Here is a 27,753-nt window from a genome sequence, read left to right as displayed (position 1 = left end):
TCGTCAGTAGGGTTTTAAGACGATCATCTTGTTTCTTTTTCATGCATCTGTTTGTTTTTCGTCTTCTTTGTTATCTTTATCATCCCGCATCATCTACTTTACTCCTCTTATCAGGGTTTAGGATTTTAGAAGCTCAATCTGTTGTTTTAAATTTTTATTCCTATTAGGGTTTAGGGTTTTAGATAATACTCTGCATGTACGTTGTTAAGTTGTTCATTTCATATATCATTCATATTTGGGTTTTAGGATTATCATGGGTGAAAAACGTAAAAGAAGTCAAAAGAATAATGAGCCTGGTGATAATAAGCCTGGTGAGAGGGGAGCTACGAAGTGCAAGAAAGTCCTTGCGACTATAGCCGCTAAACAGTAGTTCGAAATAACATGGAGTGAGATGGGTTTCCCTTTGGTCCAAATACGGGTCTTTTCTCGATTGGATTGGTGCCCGCACAAGACAGTTTGTGCCTATCCATTTAGATGATGTTAGAACTTTGAATCCAAAATTGGCGGAGTTATACTTGGCTCGTGTAAAGGAAGGCTTTATTATACCCGATAAAAGCCATGATGAGTATTTAATGCATATAAAAAATGGATGTCCACTGAGCGGTGGAAGTGTGGCGTTGCTAGGGATTGGTTGTATGTGGACAAGGCAACGGGGAGATGCGTAAGAGCCCACCGGAAAACAAGTGTCCCACCATCAAGCAGGAAGAATGGGATCTTTTCAAAAAATGAGAACTACTGAGAAGTTTCGGGTTAAATATCCTCGCCTTTTAACGATTTACCTATCATTTTTTTTAATTAATGAGTCCTTTATATAATCTTTTTATTATCTCATCTACTTGCGCTTTTATATAATTATTTGAAGGCCGTTAGCGGAAGAAATCGTGCTAACATTTCATGCAAGAAGGGGAAATTCTATGGTTCTCGAGGCGATTCTGAGTAAAGATAGAAGAGGACCTCGTAAGTAGCATGCATTATTCCCTGTGAGACTTTATTTTTTTAATCACACTTGGACTTGCATTGATACACATTTACGTGTATAAATGTTACCATGTTAATGTGTAGGTGGCAAAGGGAGTGAAAGAGGTGGATCGGCATGTAACTTATAAACAAGGGCACACGCCTAAAGGATCCTGTCGTCGCATGACAAATATGATGAGGAAGTTTTGGCCAACATAGTAAGCATTATTTTATTAAGACGAGTTCATTACTAACTTTATTATTTTAGTCACAAATATAATTTGAAGTTTATTTAATATATTATAGGATAACGTATTGAAAGAGGTAGAAGAAGGGAAATTCACTCCCAGTGGTCGTAATGACGTTCTTGCTAGAGCGATCGGCCGACCCGAACATCCGGGTCGTTTGAGGGGCGTCCCGTTACAGGTTGGAGTAACGAAATATTATGGGAAAACGCCGAGATAAAGAAGAAAAGGAAGACTAAGTCCGAGAAGGCCGACATGGTAACATTTATTCTATTATTTTCATTTAAGTTCAATTCACATGTTATTGTTGGGATAAAAATTGCGGACACATTACATTCTTGGCAAGCGACTTGATTAATGGCATCCGTACTACTAAAGTGAATCTTGGAGGTAAGCTTTCGAAGAAGAAGTGAAGATGATGGAGGATGTCATTTCTAAAGGGGGTAATAATAAGGTACAACAGATTGGTCAAGAGGCCGCTACTACCTTGGCAATACATGAGAAGGAAGTATCGGTCAACGAGATTCGAAAGATCGGTACCTAATAATGCTTCGAAGTTGTAACAACTAAAGCCGATCGGTACCTAATATATACTTCCTTATTTTTCTTTTGTTTTTTTTTTGGGTAAGATCGGGGGTGTGTTCACCGCCGGCTCTAATGCTATAACTTCCGACATGGTGCCATTGAATTGGTTAATTTTATTAGGTAAATAATGGGTCCGAAAAGGAGATGCAACTTGAGAAGACGATCGATGGAAAACAAAGATACATCCCCTTCAAGTCGGTTCCCTGTTTTTGAAGAAGGTATGCATGAAGTGTTTAATTAGTTAAATTTATATGAATGTTGAAGTTTGTGCAAAAATCGGCCTCGAGATCGAAAGCGTTTTTGCAAAATCTTTTGAATTTGAAGCGTTTTTGCAAAGATATAATAATGTATGTGTATATTCTTCGACATCAGTAAACAAGAGGCCGATTATTCTTGCCGACCCTAATAGAACCGAAAAGCCACATGTGCGTGTTGGCTGGGGTCTCGTAGAAAACAAATCTGTAAAGTGAAATCGTAGTTCATGGCGAAAAACTTTCGCCGAATCATAGAATAGTAGAGATAACTACAGTCTTTCCAGGCCATGAAAACTTTCAACCGCTCTGTCCCGATTCGTGACGACATTACCATTCTCGGGAGATGCGCTTGGAAGTTTCATCCAATGGCCTGAAACTCACATCTACTTGGCGAAGATATCTCCGCCTCAAAGAAATAAAAGATTGGGGTTAGAAGAAATACCTTTATATATATGTTACATTTTTAATTGTTGAATGTTTTTATATGTTAAATTTATATGTTATTTTTTTTTGTAGGGAACAAAAAAGACGGCTTTGGCGGATAAGCCTAAGTCCACAGACATGCCAACGACCTCGACTTCACAACAACTTGATGAGGTATTTAATTAACTTCTCCATTTTTTAAAAATTAACCTCGCTCCCTTTATTTATATTTTGTCTGTATTTATAAAAAGCATGGTAATTTTGTGTAGGGGACAAAAAAGACCGATAAGCCTAAGTCCCAGTCTTACGCTACTACTACCTCATCATTGAAAGAGCGGGTTGACGAGGTATTTAATTAAGTACGCTTTTATTTTTATTACTCCAACTAGGATATGTTACCTTTGGATTTATAATTATTTTAATTATCTACTACATGTGTAGGCTGGTGGTAGTAGCACAAAATCAAAGACTCATTCTTTCCGGACCGAAAGTTAGGACTTTAAACTCCACACAATATAAAGGGAAGGATTACATGCAAAAAGTAAGAACGGTGACGATGATGAGACCGCATGAGGAGGCTGGCCATCGCATAGCCACCGAGCAAGTGATAGTTATTCCGCTCGAGGAGGATATTCTAGAATTTGAGCGCCAAGCGCTTATATCATGGGATCCGCTAGCCGTATGGGCTGGCCTAGACCAGATTGATATATCACACATATTTGTTTGGATGAAGTAAGTTTCTTAATAAATAATTTCATAGTCTAATATTCGGACTACTAGATAGTGTTTTAAATACCGGAATTAATACCGTAATAATGTAGGATATTGAAATTGAGAGTGATCCCGGAGAAGAATATTCCATCCGATCTATACGGATTCCGTGCCCCTATGTTTTATCTTTATTTATTCCGGATTTCTCGTTCGAACAACGGGTAGATTATATTGCTCAAAGAATTGGCGACAACCAAGAAGTCGATTTTTGGCGCTTATAATGAAAAAGGGTAATAAACAAATTAATATTACGTTTCCCCCTACAATTGCATTTTCATAACTAATATATGTACTTGTTAATAATGATGATGTCTCTTGATGTAGGACTCATTGGGTGCTAGCGGCCATCATGCCGACAAGGAATAAAGTTTTTACGGTTGGACTCTTTACATCATCAACCAAGCGAGACTTTTAAGCACTTGATTAATATGTAAGTTTATAATATTGATTTATTTATAATAACATTTTCATTTTTTATTTATAGAAAAAAGCTCTTTCATATTTTTGCCCCTAAAAAAATTAGTTTCGCCTCCTTTTTATTTTTTAAAAAAGGGCCTTTAAGAAGAAAAGAGCAAACGAGCAGGATCAACCCACGGAAGATTCTGATGTTGGCCCCGATTTTATTACGATAACAGGGGTACGTGCTCAAATACAATAACATTAAGTGCAAAATCTGTGTTTAATACTAATACAATACCTAAAGTTCAAGATTCAGATGTGAGCCTTCTCTCGTCTCTGCTTTTTTATGTAATAATAGGCCCCTCGCATGACCGGATAGCATACAATGTGGATACTACGCTACGCTTGTCGGTTCATGTTGGAGATTATTAGACGAAGATATCTCGTTATTCCAGACAAGGTTAGTAATAATTTAAACATGTGTTTATTACTTTTTTTAAATTAGAGCTAATGTTGTCTTGCTTTCGCGCTATATATACCATGATGTTGCTAATGTTGTCTTGCTTTTCGCTATATATACCATAATGTCTTCTCTTTGTTTTTTCCGCAGAGATGCAATCAACCGTCTGTCACAACAGATTGAGCAAGTACTCAAGTGTAGATATAGACGAGGTAAGAGACATGTGGGGCAACTACGTCTTAGAATATATTTAGAAATGCATGATACTTTAGTTTAGATCAACTTATTAGTAAATTTTTTGTTGAAGTTAGGGAATGATTAGTTCATGTAAATTCAACTCCTTGTAAGTATATATATATATATGATGCATTTCTTTGTTGTGGTTGAATTGAATCTATTGAGTTCGATGAACCCATTTGTGATTTATCTTGGTCTTTGGTATATGGTGTCTTTGACATATATGCAGGTTTTGAATGGCATGAAACAAATTTATTTTTTCAAAACATTAGGAGTTTGTAATAAAACGGTTACTAAAAAAAACCGTTGTGAATACCTTTCACAACGGTTAATAAAAATAACACCGTTGTGAATGACATTCACAAATACCCGCGCATAATATTCAACAACAGGTTTTAATCGAAGAATCGTTGTTAAAAGTCTTCACAATTTTGGAGGTAAAATTACAACAACGGGTATTAAACAAAGAACCGTTGTTACTAAAAATTTCAACAACGGGTATGTACCATAAACCCGTTGTCAAAAGACTTCACAATTTTGGAGGGAAAGTTACAACAACGGTTATACATACGACAACCGTTGTTATATTATTCCCTTCAAAATTTTGAAACACTTTCCACAACGGAGAACACCCAACAACAACGGCTTTTAACCGTGATGAATACTTTAGACAACGGTTTCACTAAATAAGCAAACCGTTGTAAATACCTTCTACAACGGCCGCTTTAACAACGTCCGCTTTTTGATTTTACAACGGTTTTTACCCGTTGTTATAGGCTGTATCTGTAGTAGTGATTATAGTATGGTCACTAGAGCGGACATGAATGAGGGTTACGCTGAGCATGCTAGACCCGGTGGCTGGAATGGTATGTTCACTTAGATTCTAATTCCTAAATTCTTTCGAATTTTGCATAGGAAAATGATTTGATGTCTCTACTTAATGTTAACATTTGCTATTTGAATAGATCCGGACATGCTTGAAGTGGGAAATGGAGGGATGTCGAAAAACGAATACATTGTTCATTTTAGTCTATGGGCAATTTCCAAGGTGATATAATTTTCTTAAAAAAAAGCAAAAAATGAAAAACAAGAAAGTAGATACAATATATAGATGTTATTCTTATTTGTGTTGAATAATGGCTAAGGACCTTATAAGAACTGAAAAAACATATAGGCCCCTCTTCTGATTGGGTGTGATGTGAGAAATCTGACAAAAGAAAACACGGAGATCATTGGCAATAAAGAAGTGATTCAAGTTAACCAAGGTAAGGTCACATTCATTTCTATTTCCTTGAAGATAGATTCGAAATCTACGAGACTCAGACCATAAATAGTAAATACTTTTACAGAATTGCTTTTGAGGAGGTTTGAAAAATTTCCTTCAAATTTTAACCAGTAGAGTCCACTCTTATCGACGAGAATTTGAATATTAAATTAAAGTTTTTGGTGATTTAATGATCTACTCCGTATTATGTACAGATCCTCTGGGAGTTCAAGCAAAAAAAGTTAAGAAGGATGGTGTCCGAGAGGTAATGAATTAATATAAGGAAAATGAAAGGGCGCCACCGGATGACACTCAATTTGGGCGTCACCCTCTCACATGAGGTGACTGGGGACCCTTTCAATTAAGAATGTATGTGAGAGGGTGACACTCAATTTGGACGTTACCCGGTGACGCCCTATCACTATCCTTAATATAATAATACTTCCTCTAACACAAATTGTATACATTTATTTTTTAAACTGACACTCAATTTGGACGTTACCCGGTGACGCCCTATCACTATCCATAATATACTAGTATGGATCCCGCGCATACATGCGCGGTATTCATAGATCTTTTACTTACTTTATAATATATTATTTAAGATTTAAAATTGACGTATTAGTAATTTTTCATATTTTAATATGAAGATAAAAAATTGAAATGGAAAATTAATTAAAAGAATTAAGTAAATTCATGAAATGTATATTTTTGTTGGAGAATATTACGGTATTATACCGTAATCGTAATAATATTATAATGATATGATGAATATCTTCAATTGCCTACATTAGAATGTTCTAGATCGAGATTTAAGTTATTTTGAATGCTATATAAATGTCTGATCTCTTATTGTAATGGGTACGAACGAACTACTATCAATAATACGATAATCGCTTTATGAATTCCTCCCCTCTCAATTTCTAATAATTTTAATGAAATTTTTCATCATAAAACTTATGATTTCAATTTATAAATTATCTCAAATAATTTTAAAGTTTTTTTGTCAAGAAATTAATAATATAAGTTCATAATTTTTTTATACGAACTAAATACTCGTACTTGGTAAAAAAAAAAATGCGAAACTAATAATATCAAATTTTTCGTTTTTTCATATACGAATTTTAGATTTATACCGTTTTTTTTTTAAATTAAAAGATTATAATTTAATTAAAAAAATTATAATGATCAAAGATTATATCTTAACTAAAAGATAATAATTTAATAAAAATAGAGTTTTGTTTCCTTATTTAGCCAACTTCTTTTTGGAGGAAAAACTATTGAAATTTTTTATTTTCTTAGTAGTAAATAAAATAAAGGGGAATGCAAGTTGAAAAAAATATTATCCCCTTTTTAAATGTCATGGTATTATTTATTGTATGAAAGAAATCAGTTGGCCTAGTCAAAGATAGCATATAATGAAGCCCAAAGCCCAATATAGAGCAACTCATTTAGGCGGGAAAACTTGAGAATCTCTTATTCTTTTAGTTTAAGGGGGATTCTAAAAATAAAATTGATATTTTTAACATAAATGTGGTTAACAGGTGTGGGCTGGGCCATTGACACATTACAGGGTGGCCGTTGTTTTGGTGAATAGAGGTACACTTACCCATCATGTAACAGCCCATTGGGACGATATCGGCATTCCCGAAGGCAGCGTTGTTCAAGCCAGGGATCTTTGGGAGGTACATAAATCATAATGCTTCTCTCCGACTTCAATTTAATTATGACGAGTACTTAGGCCCTGTTCTTTTGGACTTAAATCACTTAATTTAAGTTTGTTTCAGATCCTATAAGTTCAGTTTAGTTCAGATCCTATAAGTTCAGTTCAGTTCAGATCTTATAAGTTCAGTTCAGATCCTATAAGTTCAGTTCGGTTCAGATCCTATAAGTTCAGTTCAGATCCTATATCTCACTTAATTTAAGTTCATTTCAGATCCTTTAAGTTCAGTTCAGTTCAGTTCAGATCCTATAAGTTCAGTTCAGTTCAGATCAGATTAGTTTCAATCCAAAAGAACAGGGCAATATTAAATAAGCCGACTAAAATTAACGAGGTTTCGTTGTCATTTGTTTTTGTTATAACAGCACAAGACCTTAAATCAAAAGTTTGTTGGGAATTTGACAGCAAGATTGGAGCCTCATACCTCCAAGATGTTCATATTAAAACCAATTGCTTGATTATCTCTATTTTCTTTTGTTACTTATAAGCATCAGTGTCGAATGAGGTATATAGGTTAGAGGTATTCTAGACAAGTGTAATTGATGGGGCATATTCTGCACCGCTGACCAAGTCAACATATTGAGCAAGGTCAAAGACGACCACAGCAAGTCAACGACTTAGACAGCCTAGCCGATGCGGCCCATCGGCCTGTCAGCCTGGGTCTCGGCATGGCAACCTGCCAGCCGGGGCACATACCCGCGTACTCATATCCAAGACCCCTCGGCGGTGAGTCAACAGGGCCCGCCGGCCTGCCATAGGTCCCTCGGCCGAGGGGTAGATCAGTCTTTCCACCTGCTAGCCACTTGGCCACTTGGCCACTACGTGACAAAAGGTGAAAGTCTATAAATACTCCTCAACCTTCATTGAGGAAAGGATCCACAAAATAACCTAAGAATCACTATTCATCTGGTAATATCTTCCTTATCTCTCTACAATATACATTTAGTCAAGTAACAACAACTTATCCCATAAGTTTACTGACTTGAGCGTCGGAGTGAGTTCGCTCGGCCCCAAGCCGAGCCCTCAGTTTGTTCATCGTTTCAGGAGACCGAAAGGAGGACTCAAGCAAAGACGTCATTCTACGAGCTACGAGTGGTAACAAATATCTGCTCTGGAATTATACCCGGAACAATTGGCGCCGCCTGTGGGAAAATCGCTACTAAAAGCTAGTCACATTCATTCCCAAACAAAAAAAAAAACAAGTTAAAAACCCACCCAAAAAGCTAAGAAGATGTCGAAACAACAAGACGCAGTCGTGACCGACGAAACCGCACCAAGATGATACCTTCAACAATTCTGGAGTCGTGCAGCCCTCCACCGGCGGAGTAATCCAACCGGAGTTCGGGATGCCAATAATACCAGACACGCCGCTGCCCGCCAACCAGGTCACCATCATGGGACATGTGGTTGACGTAGCAAAACCGAAAATGCCCGGACCTAATTGGTAATACGCCTGCTCACACTGTCACGCCGACAAGAGCGGCGGAAACCGTCCAGGAGACCAGGGCCCGAAATGTGACTCCGAGAAATTTGAACGGAGCACTAGGAGAAGCTGACCCAGTCAAGTCGCCGGGGGAGCCCAAAGTGGGCGTGGTAGACCTAAGTCCTTCCCGTACTCATGGGAGGATAGCGTCCCCGCTTCACGAACGAGGCTTACCCCAAAGGAGCCAGAGGAGCCCGACTCAGCAGAGTCGGAGAAGCAGCCCGAGTCGAAGAAGGAGTCCTTCCCGCTACGAGGGGAGGAGCCGGACTAGGAATGCGAGGAGCCGATCGCCGCGTATCGTTCGACACGTGGTCAGACAGCCCCTCAGCACCTACGTCCTAGAAATCCAGGTGCCAACTAAGCTCAAGTTGCCACCCATATCATACAAAGGAGATAGTGATCCAGCCGACCACGCCGAGGCTTTCGAGTCTTACATGTCGGTATGGGAGCAGCCCGATGAGGTCTGGTGCCGAGTTTTCCCAACAACTCTGCATGGGATGGCTCAAAGTTGGTACAAGGGGCTTCCCGACGGCTCGATATACTATTACGCCGACCTAAGGGACGCCTTTCTAGCCCAGTACTCTTGCAATAAGAGGAGGGCCGTGGAGACGTCGGACCTCCTAACTATCAAACAGGAGGAGGGCGAGTCTCTACGAAGCTATGTGAAGAGGTTCGACGGAAAGGTCCAGCAGATTCGAGAAATTAATCCCGAACGGCGGCCTTTGGCCTGATGAAGGGCCTCCCAAGGGGAGACTTAAAAATGAGCTCATCAAGTGCGGAGGCCTGGGGCTTGGATGCCGCCAGAAGATGGCCGACCAGGCCATCGAGGTAGAGGACTATCACAAGACCTGGGTAGGCCCCGAGGAGGCCGAGCACTCGAAAAGAAGAGCGCCGGGAGGACAACCCGAATGAAAGACGCCGTGACAACAACGGGTCACGGTCCGATGAAAGACGCCGTGAGAATAATAGGTCACGGTCTGACAAATCTGCCAAGAAACAGGACTCGACGGGCGCCGGGTGGAGTTCGGGAACGTACCACCAGAGGCGGTATAATGATAAAACCCCTCTCGTCGTATCAGCCGCCGAGGTCTTCGCCCTGAGCAAAAACGAGGGCCGAAGTGGGAGAGACCCCCAAGCCAAAAAGTGACGGTGACACGAACCAAGATCGTGAGTACCACGGCCACACCGGCCATTTAACCAACGATCGCCGACATCCGAAGAATGCCATTGAAGAGCCGATCCGGAAGGGGAGCCTCAGCAAGTACGTTGCCAAAGGCCAAAAGACGACGCCGACGATTCGGGTAAGAAATCCGTCTTCGAACGGATAGAGTGATCCATGTTGTCATCGGGGCAACGAGAACGGAGGATCCGCTCATGGGCACAAACGACACCTGAACGAGCTATATCGGCCATCAACTTTATGCCCAACACACGATCCCCGCTTCCAACATCCCCGATATGACCATTGGAAGGAAGGACTACGAAGGAGTCATCGCTCCTCACAACGACCCACTTGTAGTCAATTTGGACATATCCAACCACCTGGTCAAGAGGTGCCCGATTGACACAGCGCATACACGAACATCATGTTCGGGAGTGCTTCCTCACCTCGGCCCGAAAGTCAAGGACTTAAGCCCCGCACCAACCCACTATACGCCTTCTCGGGGCCGGCCTGGTACCACCGGGGTCAATCAGACTCCCGGTGATGTTCGGCGAAGGGAAGGCGGCTAAGAATGTCCTAGCCGAGTTCGTGGTCATTGACGGCTCGTCCGCCTACAATGTTCTCATAGGCCGAGTCACTCTGAGCGAGGCCGACGCGGTGATGTCCATCCGGGCCCTAACACTGATGTATGTCTCGGACCGGGGGGAAGCGCATAAGCTCGTCTCCAAGGACGAGAAGGACGAAGTGGTCAACATCCAGATAGCTGCCAGAGGATGCAACATGCAATCCCTCAAGGTGGCAAAGAAATCAGAGAAAGGGAAAAGTCCATCCTTACAACAGAGGGCGACCTCATGGATGCGATTGGCGGCCGATGGGGAAGGTGTGCCTTTGATGAGCCATTAGGACGCTGCTGATCTCATGGAAAACTTTATGTAGCGGCGGAGGTGTCCAAAACAGCTGTGGGCATCCCGACACATGTTTTTATCTAATGAAAAATCATCCAAGTCTTCCGTCAAAATGTTTATTTTCCCCATAGTCACTAGGAAGCAGCAGACGCCGGCTCACACTGTCATACCGACAAGGGCGGCAGTCTCTATCGAGAACAAAGCGCCGTCGCAGTCACCCCCAGCGAAGAGACGCCACGGCGATCACCCCAAGAGGTTTGACGCCGTCGCAGCCACTCCAGTGGTAGACGCCACTAGCCTCCATCAAGAAGCGTGCACCGTCGCATCACCCCAGCGAGACGACGCCACTATCACCCCAAGAGGTTTGACGCCGTCGCAGTCACTCCAAGTGGTAGACGCCACTAGCCTCCATCAAGAAGTAGGCGCCGTCGCAGCCACCCCAAGCAAAAGAGACGCCACGACAAAGTCACCCCAAGAGGTTTGACGCCGTCGCAGCTCACTCCAAGTGGTAGACGCCACGGCAGCCTCCATCAAGAAGCGACGCCGTCGCAGCCACCCAAGCAAGAGACGCCACGGCAGCCACCCCAAGAGGTTTGACGCCGTCGATCACCCAAGTGGTAGACGCCACGACGTCTCCATCAAGAAGTGCGCCGTCGCAGTCACCCCAAGCAAGAGACGCCACGGCAAGCCACCCCAAGAGGTTTGACGCCGTCGCAGCCACTCCAAGTGGTAGACGCCACGGCAGCCTCCATCAAGAAGCAGGCGCCGTCGCAGTCACCCCAAGTAGTAGACGCCATGGCAGTCACCCCAAGAGGTTTGACGCCGTCGCAGTCACTCCAAGTGGTAAACGCCACGGCAATCTCCATCAAGAAGCAGGCGCCGTCGCAGTCACTCCAAGTGGTAGACGCCATGGCAGTCTCCATCAAGAAGTAGGCGCCGTCGCAGTCACCCCAAGTGGTAGACGCCACGGCAGTCGCTGACAAGAAACAGACACCGCGACGGTCACGACAGCGTAAGATTGACACTCGGTCGAAGCGATCAAAACGCCTCGGAAGCGTTAAACACAATTGAGATACGCACTCTAGACTGCCTCGGCCAAGCCGAGGCGGAAACAAAAGAGACGCTCAATTAATAACGTAAGGAGACAACCCAGACGAAGACAAAAACGCTAAAGTACAGTTGAGACGCTCAAATACTAGCGCAAGAAAAGAAGTGAGGTAAAAACCTCGGCCAAGCCGGAGGAAGAAGAAACGAACTCTTATTAAAAGTAATAACAGGTTACAAGCAAGGAGAATGCAGACGACGGCCGTCCCCGTAGGGATAAGCCTAAACACAACCTACCAAGAGTTTTACAACAAAACAAGGGAAAGAAAAACAAAAAGTTACAAGTATGTCTCCTATATGTCCATTGTCGCTTGCCATCGGCGGTAGCAACATCTTCTTCAATGGGCAACCCAGCAGTTTTCCTAGCAGCCTCGGCTTCAGCAGCCTCAGCCTTAGCCTCGGCAGCCTCAGCTTCCCTCATTCTCTTGGCTTCCTCATTGGCCGTCTTAGCCTTCTCAGCAAGGACTGCTTCCTCAGCGGCCGCCTCTTTCTCTATCTTCACCCTCACCGCCTCCTTGGCCTTCTCCTCCACGGCTTTCTCCTTAGCTTCGAGCTTATCGTCAAACAAAGCCGTCAAACTTGCCCCACGGGAAGGAACCAAAGAAGAGGGAAGAGCTCCTCAATCACTTCCCTGGCAGCTTCTTCGCCAGATCCCGGAATTCGGTGCACATGTTAGGGAGCATGACGGTTTGGAGCATCTCAATGTCCTCCTCCTTTTGTCTAATAATGGCCTTCTTGCTCCGAATCACCTTCCCCGGATCCGAAATTTGCCCCTAAATTCATTCCTCTCGCTGAAATAAAGGTCGGCGTGCCTCCGAACAAGGTCACACTTCTCCAAAGAAGCTTTGCAACTTCGGCCGCAGCAGCCTCGGCCTTGGCTCTCTCAAAGAAGGACCTCCTTTTCGGCGTCCTCCCTAAGTTTTCTCTCGCCCAAGAGCGCTTTCTCAACATCTCCCTAAGCCTCGCTCATTGAGGAGATCCAGCCTCGCCTTCACGGCCACCTTCTTAGTGGCATTAAGCTCAAGAGCGGACTTCTCCTGCTCCATAATGCGAGCACCGGTCAGCTCGTTCCACCTCGCCAGCTCCTCGATCAACCTCGCGCCTTCCGCTACGAGCTGGGAGGGGGAAACCTTCTGGGATGAAGAGCCGGTGGTGACGTTTTGATCACCAACCTGCAGTCGGGAGGGGGAAGCCTTCTGGGATGAAGAGTCAACGGTGACGTTTTGATCACCAGCCTGCGCGGGTTTCTCCTCCACTTGCTGCTCATTAAAAGCGACGGCCGACAGCGGCTGATCTACAAAATTCAACGAAAGCATCAGTATTAACATGCATAGACATACCAGAGAGCCCGTCATCGGCAGCGCCCAATGAACCGGCTAAATCTGGGCAACAGAATAGATCAGTACCATGCTTGGCCTTCTTGACCGGAGGATGCGTTTTCCCCCGCGGCGCGAAGCAACGACAGCAGAGAGGTCGTCCCCTTTCTCTTACGGACAAGGGGAGACCCCTCCTCATCGAGTCCTCCCATTGGTGATATCAACGATCTCCACCGTTGCCTTGAACAGGGGGAATGGGAGGAGGAACTGACGTCGACGCCATCGCCGTCGAAGACTTTGTTTTTCGCGTGTGGCGCGGCATGTTACTAACAACCCTCGCCTGGGCCTCCACCACATTCAAGCTCTTCAGCTGCTGATCCATGAGATCATTCGGCGACGTCCTGCGGTCATGGGTTAGAGCCTTGGGATGCAAGTTAGCAACGGTTTTATCTTTGTGCAGCCCCATTCTCCGGAGGATATCCTCAGACAGGTCCGGTCCAAAGTGGTCTGCGAAGGAAACAAAGCAAGAGTTAAGTAGAAGAAATAAATCGAAGTTCGAGAAATAGGAACATTGAGAGCGATGATGGGCCTCACACCGACCCCACTCACCCTGTGCTAGGGCCGGTATGAGGCCGACATGGCAGAGCGGCTCATCCTGGAGGATGATCTGCGTTGGGGGAATCCATCTTTTCGGCACCCCACTCTTGTCCGCCTCAAAGAGCCTCATCGCCAGCCTCTCATCCTCCTTAAGAGAGACCCCCTGGCATCCATCTTGAGTTTTTCCGGTGACCCATCCGTCATGTTCCGCCTTAGTCTCACACCGCAAGTTAACTTGGTGTCTTTGGCAATGGGCAATGCGGATAGTCATCCCAAGCACCTTAACGTACACCCACCGATCTCTCCAGTCCTTGCAAGAAGTAAGTTTGTCAACAGAGACATAACCCTTCTCCATGTGCACACTGTACCATCCGACGCGCCGAGATGATTACTGGAGATGATGAAGCCGCCGCGGAATAAATTCACCGTTGGGGCCTCCCCTTGAAGAGACAAAGCCGACAAAGCCGACTATGGTCCTCATAGCCAACGGGTGCGGTTGGGCACGGCAACGTTCATGGCCCTAATGATGGCCATAACGTACTCATTCAACGGGAACCGGAGCCCGTACTCCAAGTGCCGCATGTATACGCAGTGTGGCCCGGTGGAGGGCAACAGACGGCCGACCCTCCTCGGGGATAACAATTTTGTATCCCCGCCAAAGAAGAAATGGCCCTCGAAAAATGTCTCGCCGAACAATCGGCTAACTTATGGGTCCAAGCACGGTCAACGCGTACCTTACGTACGTCACCGTGATCCATAACGCATCGCTCCCCTCTTTGGGACGAGCCTTTTCAAAGCATCATCACCAAAATCGTCTGCGTCATCATCGACATCATCGTCATCCTCCCATTCCTCCAAAATTCGAGGATCAACTTCAGGAGAAGGAGACCTAGGGCCCCCAGGCCTTATCAGGAGGGCGTCCAGCTTCTCCTCCTCATAAGGACGCGACGGGGAACCCCCCGGCGCCGGTTTGCTAGTCCCGGCATCAGCAGAAGACATGTTTACAGTAAAAACTTACAAAGTTAAAAAATTGGAAAGTTTGTTTGTTTACCTTGAAGAAAAACACTCGTCGGAGTAACAACTCTGAAAATTAGAAGACAATGAAACCCTTGAAAGTTTAGAGAGGAAAATTTTGGAGAATGAAATTGGTGGCCAATTTCACGGGATAAATCGCCCTATTTATAGGAAAAAGCCCATGAAGAAGGACCAATCAGAATGACCCATGAAGCGTCAACCAATCGTGCGTGCAGACACGTGTCGGACATGCAACCACGAGATGTCAATCGTTGCAGCATTGAACGTCAATCAATGCAACAAAGTGACCAAGCGTCTTCAACACGCCCATTCACATCTCTCCGCCTATTCACCTTCCTCAACAAATTCCCAAGCATCTGTTCTCTGCCGCCACATGCATCAACCAAGCTAGGTAGTGCGGCAGGGGCAATCAAAAACAAGCACTCTCAACCCCGGTCTCGGCCGGCGTCACTTTCTTTTCCACATCGGATGCCCTTTACACATCCATGTGGAGGGGGATATGGTACGGCCTAAGAAAGACCAGGCCGAGGTAAAAGAAGCCGACGTAGTAGAAGAAGCCGATGCAGAAAATTTTTACAAATTACTTACGCAGAATATACGCTCAAACATACATCGGAGCCCATACACACGGCATGACTACGCTGGGGCAAATTGATGGGGCATATTCTGCACCGCCGACCAAGTCAACATATTGAGCAAGGTCAAAGACGACCACAAAGAAGTCAACGACTTAGACAAAGCCCTAGTCGATGCGGCCCATCTACTGTCGGCACTGGTCTCGGCATGGCAACCACCGGCCGGGGCACATACCCGCGTACTCATATCCAAGACCCCTCGGCGGTGAGTCACATGGCCCGCCGGCCTGCCATAGGTCCCTCGGCCGAGGGGTATATCAGTCTTTCCACCTGCTAGCCACTTGGCCACTTGGCCACTACGTGACAAAAGGTGAAAGTCTATAAATACTCCTCAACCTTCATTGAGGAAAGGATCCACAAAATAACCTAAGAATCACTATTCATCTGGTAATATCTTCCTTATCTCTCTACAATATACATTTAGTCAAGTAACAACAACTTATCCCATAAGTTTACTGACTTGAGCGTCGGAGTGAGTTCGCTCAGCCCCAAGCCGAGCCCTCAGTTTGTTCATCGTTTCAGGAGACCGAAAGGAGGACTCAAGCAAAAACGTCATTCTACGAGCTACGAGTGGTAACAAATATCTGCTCTGGAATTATACCCGGAACAGTAATAATTTGATTTCTTAGAAATTTATCTGCCCAAAGGGGATTTATTTTTGAGAAATTTCCTTGTCTATTTACTTGGAGGTAATTATTATGTCTTGTGTATTCTGCCCAAAGGAGATTGCATAAGGTATAATATGATTCCTGTTGGAGGTAGTTATTGTGTTTTGTGTATTCTGCCCAAAGGTGAATGCATAAAATATAATATGAATTCCTGTGAGAATATTGCGACTCCCCTAGCATATTCTTGTGTAAAGTTATAAAGAAAGTATACCCATATCATGCTAATAGTGGCCTTGATCTATTGTTTTAGTCATTTTCTTTGAGCAATGAAATTTGTGCTATTAAGAGTATAAATGAGAATACTTTTGTTAAGTGGAAAGTGATGTTAAGTTGGCCATTGGCTTATTTGATTAATATATGTATATATCGACTTAGCTGGGCACAAACCTCTTGCACTCGTACATGAGAGTACTCAAGCTTAAAATGACTATCACCTTTATAGGTGGGAAATGGTACATGAATTGTGTATGTTGATATTGAAGAATTCGATGTCTGGTAATTTAAAGGAATTAATGGACTGTCTCATTAATTTAAATCATGTATGATGTGATTAGTAGTATTGAAGTGCATATCATCTTACTAAAGACAAAGTACTCGTTATTGAGTTTATTCCTTATCGGTTAAATTCTTAATTCTCTTCCCTGAAAGGTGTAAGATCACTTCAAGATAGCTTATTGCACCCAAAATAGATACGGGGACCGTCAATGCCTTATTTTATATGGGTGAGTAGTGAAAAGAAAATGAGATAAAGTAAGAAGTTGTGAACTTATTCATTAAGCAACTTTTTCGAAGGGGAAATCAGGTAACATTTATACAAGAATACTTGTAAAAGGTCTTGAGGTTAAGACTTAAGAGTAATAAAGAATCTAGTATTACTACTGGAGTTACTTGTTGGTTTTGCGACCAGACTGACCATAAATTGAGAAAGTGTTTAAAATACAAAATCTGGTTAGCAAGGATAATAAAGACAGGTAATTTATTGGCCACAGTTTGTTCTGAATCATGTTTAGCAGATGTGTCACCTCATTCTTGATGGTTAGATAGTGGTTCATTTGTTTATGAAAAGAATTTTCCTTAAAGGGTTCCAAAATAAATAAACACCAAGTGAGGTTATAGTCAGCGTGTCCGCAATGAATGGCGGGAAACTTGATGTGGATTTTATCAGAACAGTTGTCTTAAAGCTTAGTTTAGGATTTTATTTGACTCTAGAAAATTTTATTTATGTGTCGTATATGAGACAAAATTTGATTTCTATTTCGTAATTTGACATGTGTGAATTTCGTTTGGTCAATTATAATTAAAAGGTTGAATTATTTTATAGCTCTCATATGATTGGAAATTCTTTCTTTTGTGATGTTTTGCATTAATTGGATTGGTTTTGATTTCCCATGATATTTTCTTGAATGTTGAGAGTGTTGGAACTAAAAGAAGATTGACCAAATAATTTTATATTTTCTTTTATGGCATATGATTCTTAGCCATGTTTCTAAAGAGAAAATTCATTGACTTGTTAAATGTGAAATCGTATCTGGACTTAATTTTAAGGAACTCGTAAAGGATATTCACACTAACATTAGTGAACCACTACTATTTGTGAAAAGACGTCATATATCATATTCATTAATGGTGATTCTAGATGTGGTTATGTTTACCTTATAAGTAGTAACTCTAAGGTCCTTGTTAAGTTTAAAGTATTTATTGTCAATGTTTAGAGCTTGTTTTGTATGACCATTAAGACTGAAAGATGAGACCGAGTTGGAAAGTTGTTATGTTAAATTAAACATGGTGATTCGTGGTTGTATATGAAGTTTTTTTGTTTTATACTTATTGTTGGATAATATACGATGCCAAGTCTTCTTGAACAAAACGGTGTGACTGAGCGTTGTAATTGTACTTATAAGGATAGGGTGAGGAGTTTGATTCGAGATACAAATTAATAGTTTATAACTAAAGTAAAGCTTTTAAATCTGCCTTATATATCTTCGACCCAATACCTGAAAACTTTGTTTTTTTTTTTTTTAAGTGTCTTATGAACTATGGATGGATGAAAGCCAAGTTTGAACTTTTTTTAGGGTGTGGGGCTGGCAATTAAGTTGAGAATTTATATTTATAATCTTTCTGAAAATTTTTGATCCTAAAACCACTCCTAAATTCTTTGTTACTTATCATGTAAATTTTAACGTTTAAGATTTGTAGAGTATATAACAGTTAAATTTCTAGAGAATGGCTTATAAATCTGTTGTTGTAACAGAAGGCTCATTTGTCTCATCATGAGTTTGTTGGTCCTTTATTTATGCATTAAAAAAAATATTTATTCTTTTTTTTTTTTCTAATGGGGGAAGTATGATGACCAATAATACTATTTCACAATCCTTGAATAATTTGTCAGATGTTGTTGCAACTCTAAGCTGTTTTTAAAGAGAAATCATGCATTTACGTATGGTGATTTTGTTGTCTATATCGGGGAAATTGATTATGACTTGAGTGAAATAGTTTAGATTATAACCTATAAATAACGTATTTATTTTGTGCAAGCAGATAAATGAAAAGAGGTTATATATGTGATGAGATGCAATCGATAAGACACATAATAAAGTTTAGGAGTTAATTGTTACTCCAGTGGGTTTTGTTTTTTAATCCAGTCGGGTGTAAAATGAATCTCTAAAATAAAGTTGGATTTTGATGGTGTTTTTTTAAGAAACCTAAGGAGAGATTTGTGATAAAGGTTTTACTAAAAGAGGTGTGAATTTCAATGAAACAGTTTCACCTATTACTTCAAAGGATTCTTAAGTCTTTCATCGTTCATGATTTAAAGTTATATTAAAATGGATATTATCATTGTTCTGTTTTGAATGATTTTGTTGAGAAAGTTAAAGAACATATGGTATGTAAATTGAAGGAATCAATTTATGAATTGAAACAAGGTTTTTGTCAGTGGTATATGAAGTTTTATAAGTTTGTGAAGTTTAATGGACTTGTTGAAATGTTAATGATAATTGCACATATATTACAAGATCAGTGGGAGGATATTGAATTGATATTCCTCATTCTTTATGTTGATGTTATTTAACTTGGTTGTAATGATCTTGGTTTGTTACTTGACACAAAAGCAAATCTTTTCATTGTCTTCGACATGAACGATTTGGGGGAAGAATGTTTTGTGCTTGGAATTAAGATTGTGTGTGACATGTCTAACAGAATGTTAGCTAGGATTATCTTAAGGGAGAAATAAAGTTGAATAACCTGGTGTAACTCTCATATCTAAAAGTGACCATTTAAGTAAGAATGAATGTCGTCCTTAAAGTATACTTGATGAGAACACTATGTAGAAGATTCTTTATGATAGTGTTGTTTATAATTTGATGTATATCTTTGAAGTGTGTATTAGACCTTCGAGGTGTGTTTGGTAATATGAAATTCGGTATAGGATTTGTTTTTATGTTAGCTGGTGGTGTTGTCTCTTGAAAGAATATGTCTAGTTGTCTACCTCTGCTATGGAGGCAAAGATTGACTGTTATACATCCACTCATCATGTCAAGAAATTGAGATATTACATTTATAACTTTTCTCTCTTGAAAGAATATGTCTAGTTGTCTACCTCTGCTATGGAGGCAAAGATTACTGACTGTTATACATCCACTCATCATGTCAAGAAATTGAGATATTACATTTATAACTTTATGGTCATTCTTCATATCACACAAGCTATCACTATTAGTTGTGATAATAGAGGTTTAGTCTTATACACTAAGAAGAATGTAAAATCTGGCAAACCTAAGTTTTTGATTTGAAAATTCATAAAGTTAAAGAATGGGTTGAACTTGGAAATATCGAGTTTGTGTCTCTTTTAAATGAGGAGATGATTGTGGATCCATTAACTAAAGCACTCATGGTTATTGAGTTTTGAAAAGCATGTTAAAGATATGAGTATTATGATTTCTTTTGATGCATTGAATTAGTGGGAGTTGTAATTGAGATATTTTGGTACTTAAGGTACTGTATGATTCCGGTAATAAAGTTGATGTTCTAATTCTCACTAAATGTATGCATGTTAAATATAAGCTTAATGCATGTATGATTATTGTTATAGTTCAATTTGTGTCTCGTTAAGAGATGTTCCTGCATTAAAGCTTTTGCCCTTAGTGGGTGTATTTTGTCCTGTAATGAATGTTGGCCTTTGAGCCATTGCCGGTTGTGGTGTATTTGCCCTTTAGGGGTGGAGTTATCCTTTAATGGATTTTGGCGGTTTAGCCATTGCCATTTTTGGTGTATTTACCCTTTCTTTGGGTGGTTTAATCTCTAATGAGTATAAATATACCTTAAGTGGTATTTACCTTTTAAGGTAATTAAGGGGAATACTTCTTCAGAAGTGGGTCTTATTTGAGACTGTGACCGAATGTGGTTAAGCATGCTCATCTTAAAGTTTGGATCTATTATGCTAAAACCACACTACACTTTGTCACACTTGGGACTCATGTCGGTAAGCTTTTGGTGTTGTGATCATGGAAGGTCTTGTATGAATTTAATTGTACTATGTCCGCTATGATTCACATTAAATTGCTTATTGGACCGAGTTCTGTTGACTGAGATGTTTATATGGCCATGTTGTTCAACCCGAGAGTCGTTTTACAAAATAAAAGTTTTCGAAATGTTTTCTTGAAACAAAATATTTTAATAAAACCAACAATGTCGCCCAAGTGGGAGAATGTTGGATTTGGACTTCTGTTAGTTGGTTTTCTTATTTATGAAAACGGGTTGAATGTGTGGTAAAGCCCACTAAAGTTATATGATCCATTGGGCCTAGGTGCATGTCTCGGTCGACGGTTAAGTACATAGTGTGATGGTACTTGATAAGTGTAGAACATTTATTATACGATGGCTTTGATGGGGGCCCAAATACGATTTCTATTATGGCTAGGTCTCTCTTCCCATGTCTAGAATACCTCTAACCTATATAAATAGGTTATTGGGTTGACATGCCCCATTGATTGTCAACATAAGGAAAACCTAGAAGAGGGAGGAGAAGATCCTAGTATACTAATCATCTTATTACTTATTATTATATGCTCCAGACGATCTGACTATTGCTTCCGCTAAGGTATGTATGTACCTATACAATGATCCTTATAATTTATCTTACATGATTATCTCTATTTTCTTTTGTTACTTATAAGCATCAGTGTGCAATGAGGTATAATCCATTGGAATGACGAAGGAAGCCATTGAAGAAGCTTACTGAAGTAGACAAGTATTTGTGAAATATTATATAGAGAGAAAATCTAAATATGGTGTTTTGGGTATTGATAAAATTATAATGTATGTACTGTATCTATATATACATGGGTTTCCTACTTTATAAATTAATGAAAATATCTTTAAACTTCACAATAACTTGTAACAACCTCCCTATTCTGTTATGTGTTAATAGGTCAATGAGGTAGTGTGGTTACGCGTGCCCCCGTTCTCGAGTTCTACCTCGAATCATGGTTGAAAGCGGTGCATTTACGAAAAGTGCATTTTTTCAAAGTATGATTTTCTTTGCGAGGCTTTTTGTATAGTTTCTTACTGACGGCATCAAATTGTTTCCGTAAAAACAATCAATTCTTCTTAGTAAACACGCCGTATGATTAGTTATGTGGATTAGCTAAGTCCCTCCTCGTGCGTGCCGACCTCGCTCAACCTACACATGTAAAGGAATGGGTCCCGAGGGTGTCCAAATATACCATCTCCAATACCTAAATGAGTACGTTTAGGAAGATAGAGTTTCTACTTTGGCACATGATGTGCCCAAAGTAGGTTTCTCTTGCTTGTGTAGAGAGAGTAGTTCTACACTAATACGATAGTATAAGGTGAAAATGTCGTTCACCTTTTTTTTTTTTTTTTTTTTGCCTTGATATTGGTGTGGTATATATAAACAATGGATTATATAACTTACTTCCATGCTAACAGTTGTCAACGTGACTTGGCTAACCTCTGGCCAAGACCAACCAAGGTCGGAGGGATCTCAATCGACCTAGAGAGTCGACAACTCTTGTGGACGAGTTCTTTTCCTCGTTGTTAGAATATAAAACTAGTATCAGTTTAAGCTTTACCCCCTCAATTCATACGCGATAACCTATGAAATTAAATCGCATTAAGTGTTAGAATATGACTCGTCCGAGTCGTATTCGGTTTTGGGTATGTGAGAGTGAGATTAAAGGACGGGGCAAAAATAAACTAAGGAATTAAGTCAATTAATGTTTGAGTTGTGCAGACTTATTTGCTGATCGTAAACACGGCTGTATTCAGCGGGTATTTCTTGTCATTGTGTTTACGTGAAGCATGACATGTTTTTTAGGAAATTAGTGGGGCCCCCCATCTTCCTAATGGAACTAGTTTTGGTCATTATAGGCGAGGTTTCCGTCTTATAGTTTATTTGGTTTAATTTCCTAATTAGTTTAGGTATATAGTTTTCGGTGGAATAATACTATATAAAGACCCGACTATATTCTAGGTTAATTAAGAGAGAAAGGTAGAAAACTTGGTGAGGCAAGTTTGAGGGCTCGTCTTTTGTAATCTGTAATTCTTTCCTACATAGTGAAATATTTCTCTGGCCCTTGTGGACGTAGATATCATATTGATAGTGAACCACGTAAATTCTTGTATTCTTTATTTTGCTATTGTTATTGCATCGTCTCAACACGCTTCCGCGCATAACAATTGGCATCTGAGCTAGGTTATTTGATCTGGGAGAGATGATGGCACAACAGTTAGCCACAAAGATCGACAGATTTACGGGAAGGAATAATTTTGGACTATGGCAGATAAAGATGAGAGCTTTGCTTAAGCAGCAGTGTATCTGGAGACCGTTGACGCCGAGTTTCTCCACAAAGGTGACAAAGACTGCCGCAGGGGTGGTGGCAGGTGCTGAGTCGTCAGTCACGGTGACTGAGGATTCTGAGTTGGTAACAATGGAGGAAAGGGCTCATGCTACAATCTTGTTATGTCTGGCAGACGACGTTATTACAGAAGTTGCAGGTGAGGAAACTGCAGCTGACTTGTGGGCAAAATTGGAGAGTCTTTATATGACTAAAACACTCTCCAATAAATTGTTATTGAAACAACGTTTTTTTGGCCTCAGAATGCAAGAAGGTATGTCACTTCGGGATCATCTAGATAAGCTTAACTCTATTTTACTAGATCTACGTAATTTAGATGTTAAGATAGAAGATGAGGATGTTGCGCTTATTTTGTTAGTTTCTTTACCGTTATCATATGAGAACTTTGTAGAGTCACTTGTGGTGGATAAGGAGACTTTGACCCTAGAGGAGGTGAAGTCGTCGCTTCACACTAGGGAGTTACGCCAGAAGGCAACTAATGTTGTGGTAGATAATTAGGCTTTGGGATTGGTTGCTAAAGCTGAAAAGGAAACGGTTCAGACTGGAGGGAAAAAGAAGAAGTCTTATAGGCCTAAGTCAAAGGGACCAAGTTCTAGTGATTATTGTCATAACTGTGGGAAAAAAGGTCATTGGAAGTTAGAATTGTTAGGGTGCAAACTCATGTCCCACATCGGTAGAATAAAGATGGAAGATCATCTTTATAAGTATCTACAAAATATAATAGTACGAGACCTTTTGGAAAGGAGCCCAAGAGTAAATCCGTGAGGGCTTGGCCCAAAGCGGACAATATCGTATTATTATGGATTGTGGACACCGGCGCAGCAGAGGCCCAACACGGGATATTCACGCTTCCGCACAACAAGTGGTATCAGAGCCCAAGGTTTTACTTGGGCTAGACACGGAGATTCATCAGGACCAAGACTTGAAGGTGGACGTACACTATAAGACGTGAAACTCCTATAGCTCGAGGGAGAGCTAATATGTTCACGAGAAGCGACACGGTCTCACGGCGTTGAGACGGCAGGCCGTCTAAGAGAAGATCGTCGGGAGAGCATGAGCGAGGTAGGCCGAGGCTTAATAAAAGCGGTCCATGGTAGGTCCAATGGCGGTTCCGGGCGACGACCGAGGCCTTTGGATACGGACCCATTCCAGGGTATATTGGATGCAGAGGAGTTTGGTACGCAAGTGTAGCACAAGCCCCATGAGACACACGGTGTGTCGTTTACGGGGAGGTTATAAAGTCTTAGTGATGCGGGTGTCTAAAAGTTGGGGGCAGTAGAGTGAGAGAGTTCTCCATGGAGGTCAAGGTCCGAGTCAAGATGATGGTCCTTGGTTTGAGGGGAGGATTGTTAGGGTGCAAACCCTTGTCCCACATCTTTAGAATAAAGATGAAAGCTCATCTTTATAAGTGTCTACAAAATATAATAGTACGAGGCCTTTTGGGAAGGAGCCCAAGAGTAAATCCGTGAGGGCTTGGCCCAAAGCGGACAATATCGTATTATTATGGATTGTGGACACTAGTAGGCCATTCCAACCCCCCCTCTCGGGTTTGAAGGTCGGGTACCTAATCCCGAGTTTCAAACTAGACTTAGGTTCATTAAGCTCGCGTCTCAAATCCGGGTCATCCCACTCCCTCTCTCAATGGTCGATTTCAAACATAAAATTATGGGTGTTCTCCCAAGGTTTTCCTCTTCGGTCTCAACCAAGGTTAACGAAAGACAAGTTAAAATCACACCCTCCTCCACCTAATTGATTGTCACCAATGGTCAAGGGTCAAGAACAAGAAGAAAATTCCAACAAGTCAATAACACAAATCGATCCCCTTAATTATTCTTTACCACCACCTAAAATGACCAATTAAATGGGTCTTAACCAAGTAGGAAACTCATGTCGGGGATAATCGAGTCCTAGTAAAAGGACTACTCGCTAATCATGGTTATTAAGACAAAATAATTGACAAAGATGGATTCTTTAACCATAGACATGATATGAAATTGAATACTACAATTAAACAAGCAATAGACCAACAAAACTATGAGAAGAAACAAATTAAGCTAGGATGGAACAGGATCAATGCAAAAAGGGACAAACTTTGACACAACAACTCAAAAGATTCAAACTTTTATGAGAAATATCAACTACAAACATGAAGAAGATGAACAAAAGAGAGAAAATTAAAATCTAACAACTAATAGGAGAGATTCAAGTGCAAACAATTGATATAAAACTTAAGAGAAAGTAAATGTAAACAAATGAGCATAAAGGAAAGAATTATACTAACTTAATTGTAAAAGAAGGAAACTTGGATTGAACAAGAATGGAGAAATCTTCAATTCAATTACAACCCAATTTCTAAGACTAAGATTATGCTAATTATTGAAAGATTGGAGAGTAATTAGGGAAAGATTAACAAAGTTTGAAACTTGGTAATATGGGAGAACTAGATCTAGGGTTGTGTGTCAAAAATTACAAAATGGGGGTATATATAGTGTTTGCAAAACAAATGGAGGTGAACTGGAAGAGAAAAGGGGCGAAATGAATCGTCCCTTAGGGACGAAATCTCTCCCCGATGCGGGTGTCTGTCCGGTGGGACAAGGTTAGGGACTACTTCCAACAATCATCTCTTGCTTCCCTTCTTCCATACCGGTCAGTCCCATATGGATGGCTATAGGGACGACTCTACTTGCTTCATAACTTCTCTTTAATGGTCAAGATGTCTTGGGAGGACTTCCAAATGGCCTTTAAGTGAGACGAGACCGCTTCCAAGCTAGGATTCCGCATCAAAGTCCTTGATCCATCCAAAATGGCTCCAATATGCATTAATTCCGCATTGTTTCACCTACAAAACATTATCTAAAGCCAAATGGACTAAAGGGAAGCTATTAGTACCAAAAATTGCTCCAAAGAGCGGAAATGACATGTGATAAGGCATTAAATAAGCGGTAAAATGTTATAAAATAATCACATATCGGTTTTGCAACACTAAACATTCGAGTGAGGTCAATTCGGGGTTCCAGTCAAACTCGGGTCATGAACTCGGGTGGCGAGAGAGGTTATTCGGAACAGTCGAGGTCAATTTTGTCGATTTTGGGATATCATTACATCATGTACTTTACTCGGATATGCATTACCCTACCTTAATGGGCGAATATGAATCCTAGGGTCGTATACAAGTTCTTTGTTTTGGAAAGAGATATGGATCTGGATATAGTCAACCAGACCCGAATACGAACATCAAACTCGTTTTCAATTTTCAATTATTTTTTTTAAGAAATAAATTGTCAGTGGCCACAAACATAGGTTGAAATAGACATGTGCATGGGCCGGGCTGACCCAAAGGCGGGTTGGGCTCACTTAAGCAGGCCCTGAACCGACCCCTAGGATAAGCCGGAGCTGGCGGGCCGGGCTTGCTGCTTCTATGATGACATCCTAAATTATGTTAGTCAATTCCACTGTTCGTCTATTGGCATTATCCCTCGATGATGAACAAGAAAGCTCAAGTTGTATCTAAAGCTGTGTTGAGCTTCCATATGTAATCGTTGAGAATGATCGATCCTATTGTCAAAAATATGATAGAAAAATTAACAATACGACTATATCACGTTTCTCTATGCACCCACTAATTTATAATAGATATGTTTACTAATAGACATTGTCGAGTAGATCTAATACAATAAACTATGAACATTAAAAATAGAGTGATATAATATCTGAATTGATATTTGAACTAATAACCAATAATATGCATAATCTAAAGTGTACTACACTACTACCTATAACCGTTTCAAGCTAAATTAAATCGAAATTGAACTAAATTCTACATATCCGAAAGATATTCGAACCTGAATGCATATGAACCAGGTATAAGTTAAACTAATTGACTCGAGATAAAAACTTATTGAATCCTCTCATTAATTATTATAACCTGAAACTATTGTCAAATATCCGACTCAATCCGCATTCGAACCAAAAAACTACAAGCCGTTTAGGGCGTAATCGATATCAAAATAAACCAGAACGAAATTGAACTAAAATTAAAATCAAGGTTATTGTGAATTTATGACTTGAATTTGCGTAAAAAAACGGACTAAGTTAAGGCAAAGAAGAATAAAAAAGCCTCGAAGGACCAAAGTAAGACCACACCGGTATTAGAATCCGCACAAATTCTCATTTGTGACGGCGGTATCCGTCACAAACTTGTGACGGATCACGGATACCGTTTTCTCTCATAAAATGCCCATGAGAGATGAGTGGGGAAGCATATGATGGGTGCCCCACCTTGTCCCCCTCTCCCTTTTTGTGAGAGGTCACAAGCTTGTGACAGGATTAGCCCGTCACAAGCAAGACTAGCGGTAGAATCCGTGAGGCGCGCGTATAGGTACTGAGTGGCGTCAATTTCATGCATATACTAATTGGACGTTTTCTTAGTGCTCTAGTCTCTTAGTGTTTGACTATTTGACTTAAGACTTTGATTTCTTTTGGTTATTACTTCTAGTAATTACGTATGGTTTGGTTTTACGTATGGTTTGGTTTTGTTTTTAAAAAATTCTAATTTTCTAACGACGTAGTAAATAGGTTAACGTATAAATTCTTATTTGTGACGAGTATATCGATTAAATATTATTATATAGGTAAATAAAGACAAGTCATTTATT

The 27,753-nt window shown here is 40.9% G+C and overlaps 1 pseudogene; it reads left to right on the top strand.

The window, feature by feature from the left end:
* Nucleotides 1-21,597, top strand: part of LOC141598922 (alpha-galactosidase 1-like) — a 38,647-nt pseudogene extending 17,050 nt beyond the window's left edge.
* Nucleotides 21,598-27,753: the final 6,156 nt, after the last annotated feature.

This window comes from Silene latifolia, chromosome 1 (assembly GCF_048544455.1).
Source record: "Silene latifolia isolate original U9 population chromosome 1, ASM4854445v1, whole genome shotgun sequence".
NCBI classification, from domain to species: Eukaryota; Viridiplantae; Streptophyta; class Magnoliopsida; order Caryophyllales; family Caryophyllaceae; genus Silene; species Silene latifolia.
This window is presented reverse-complemented; position numbering and strand designations above follow the sequence as displayed.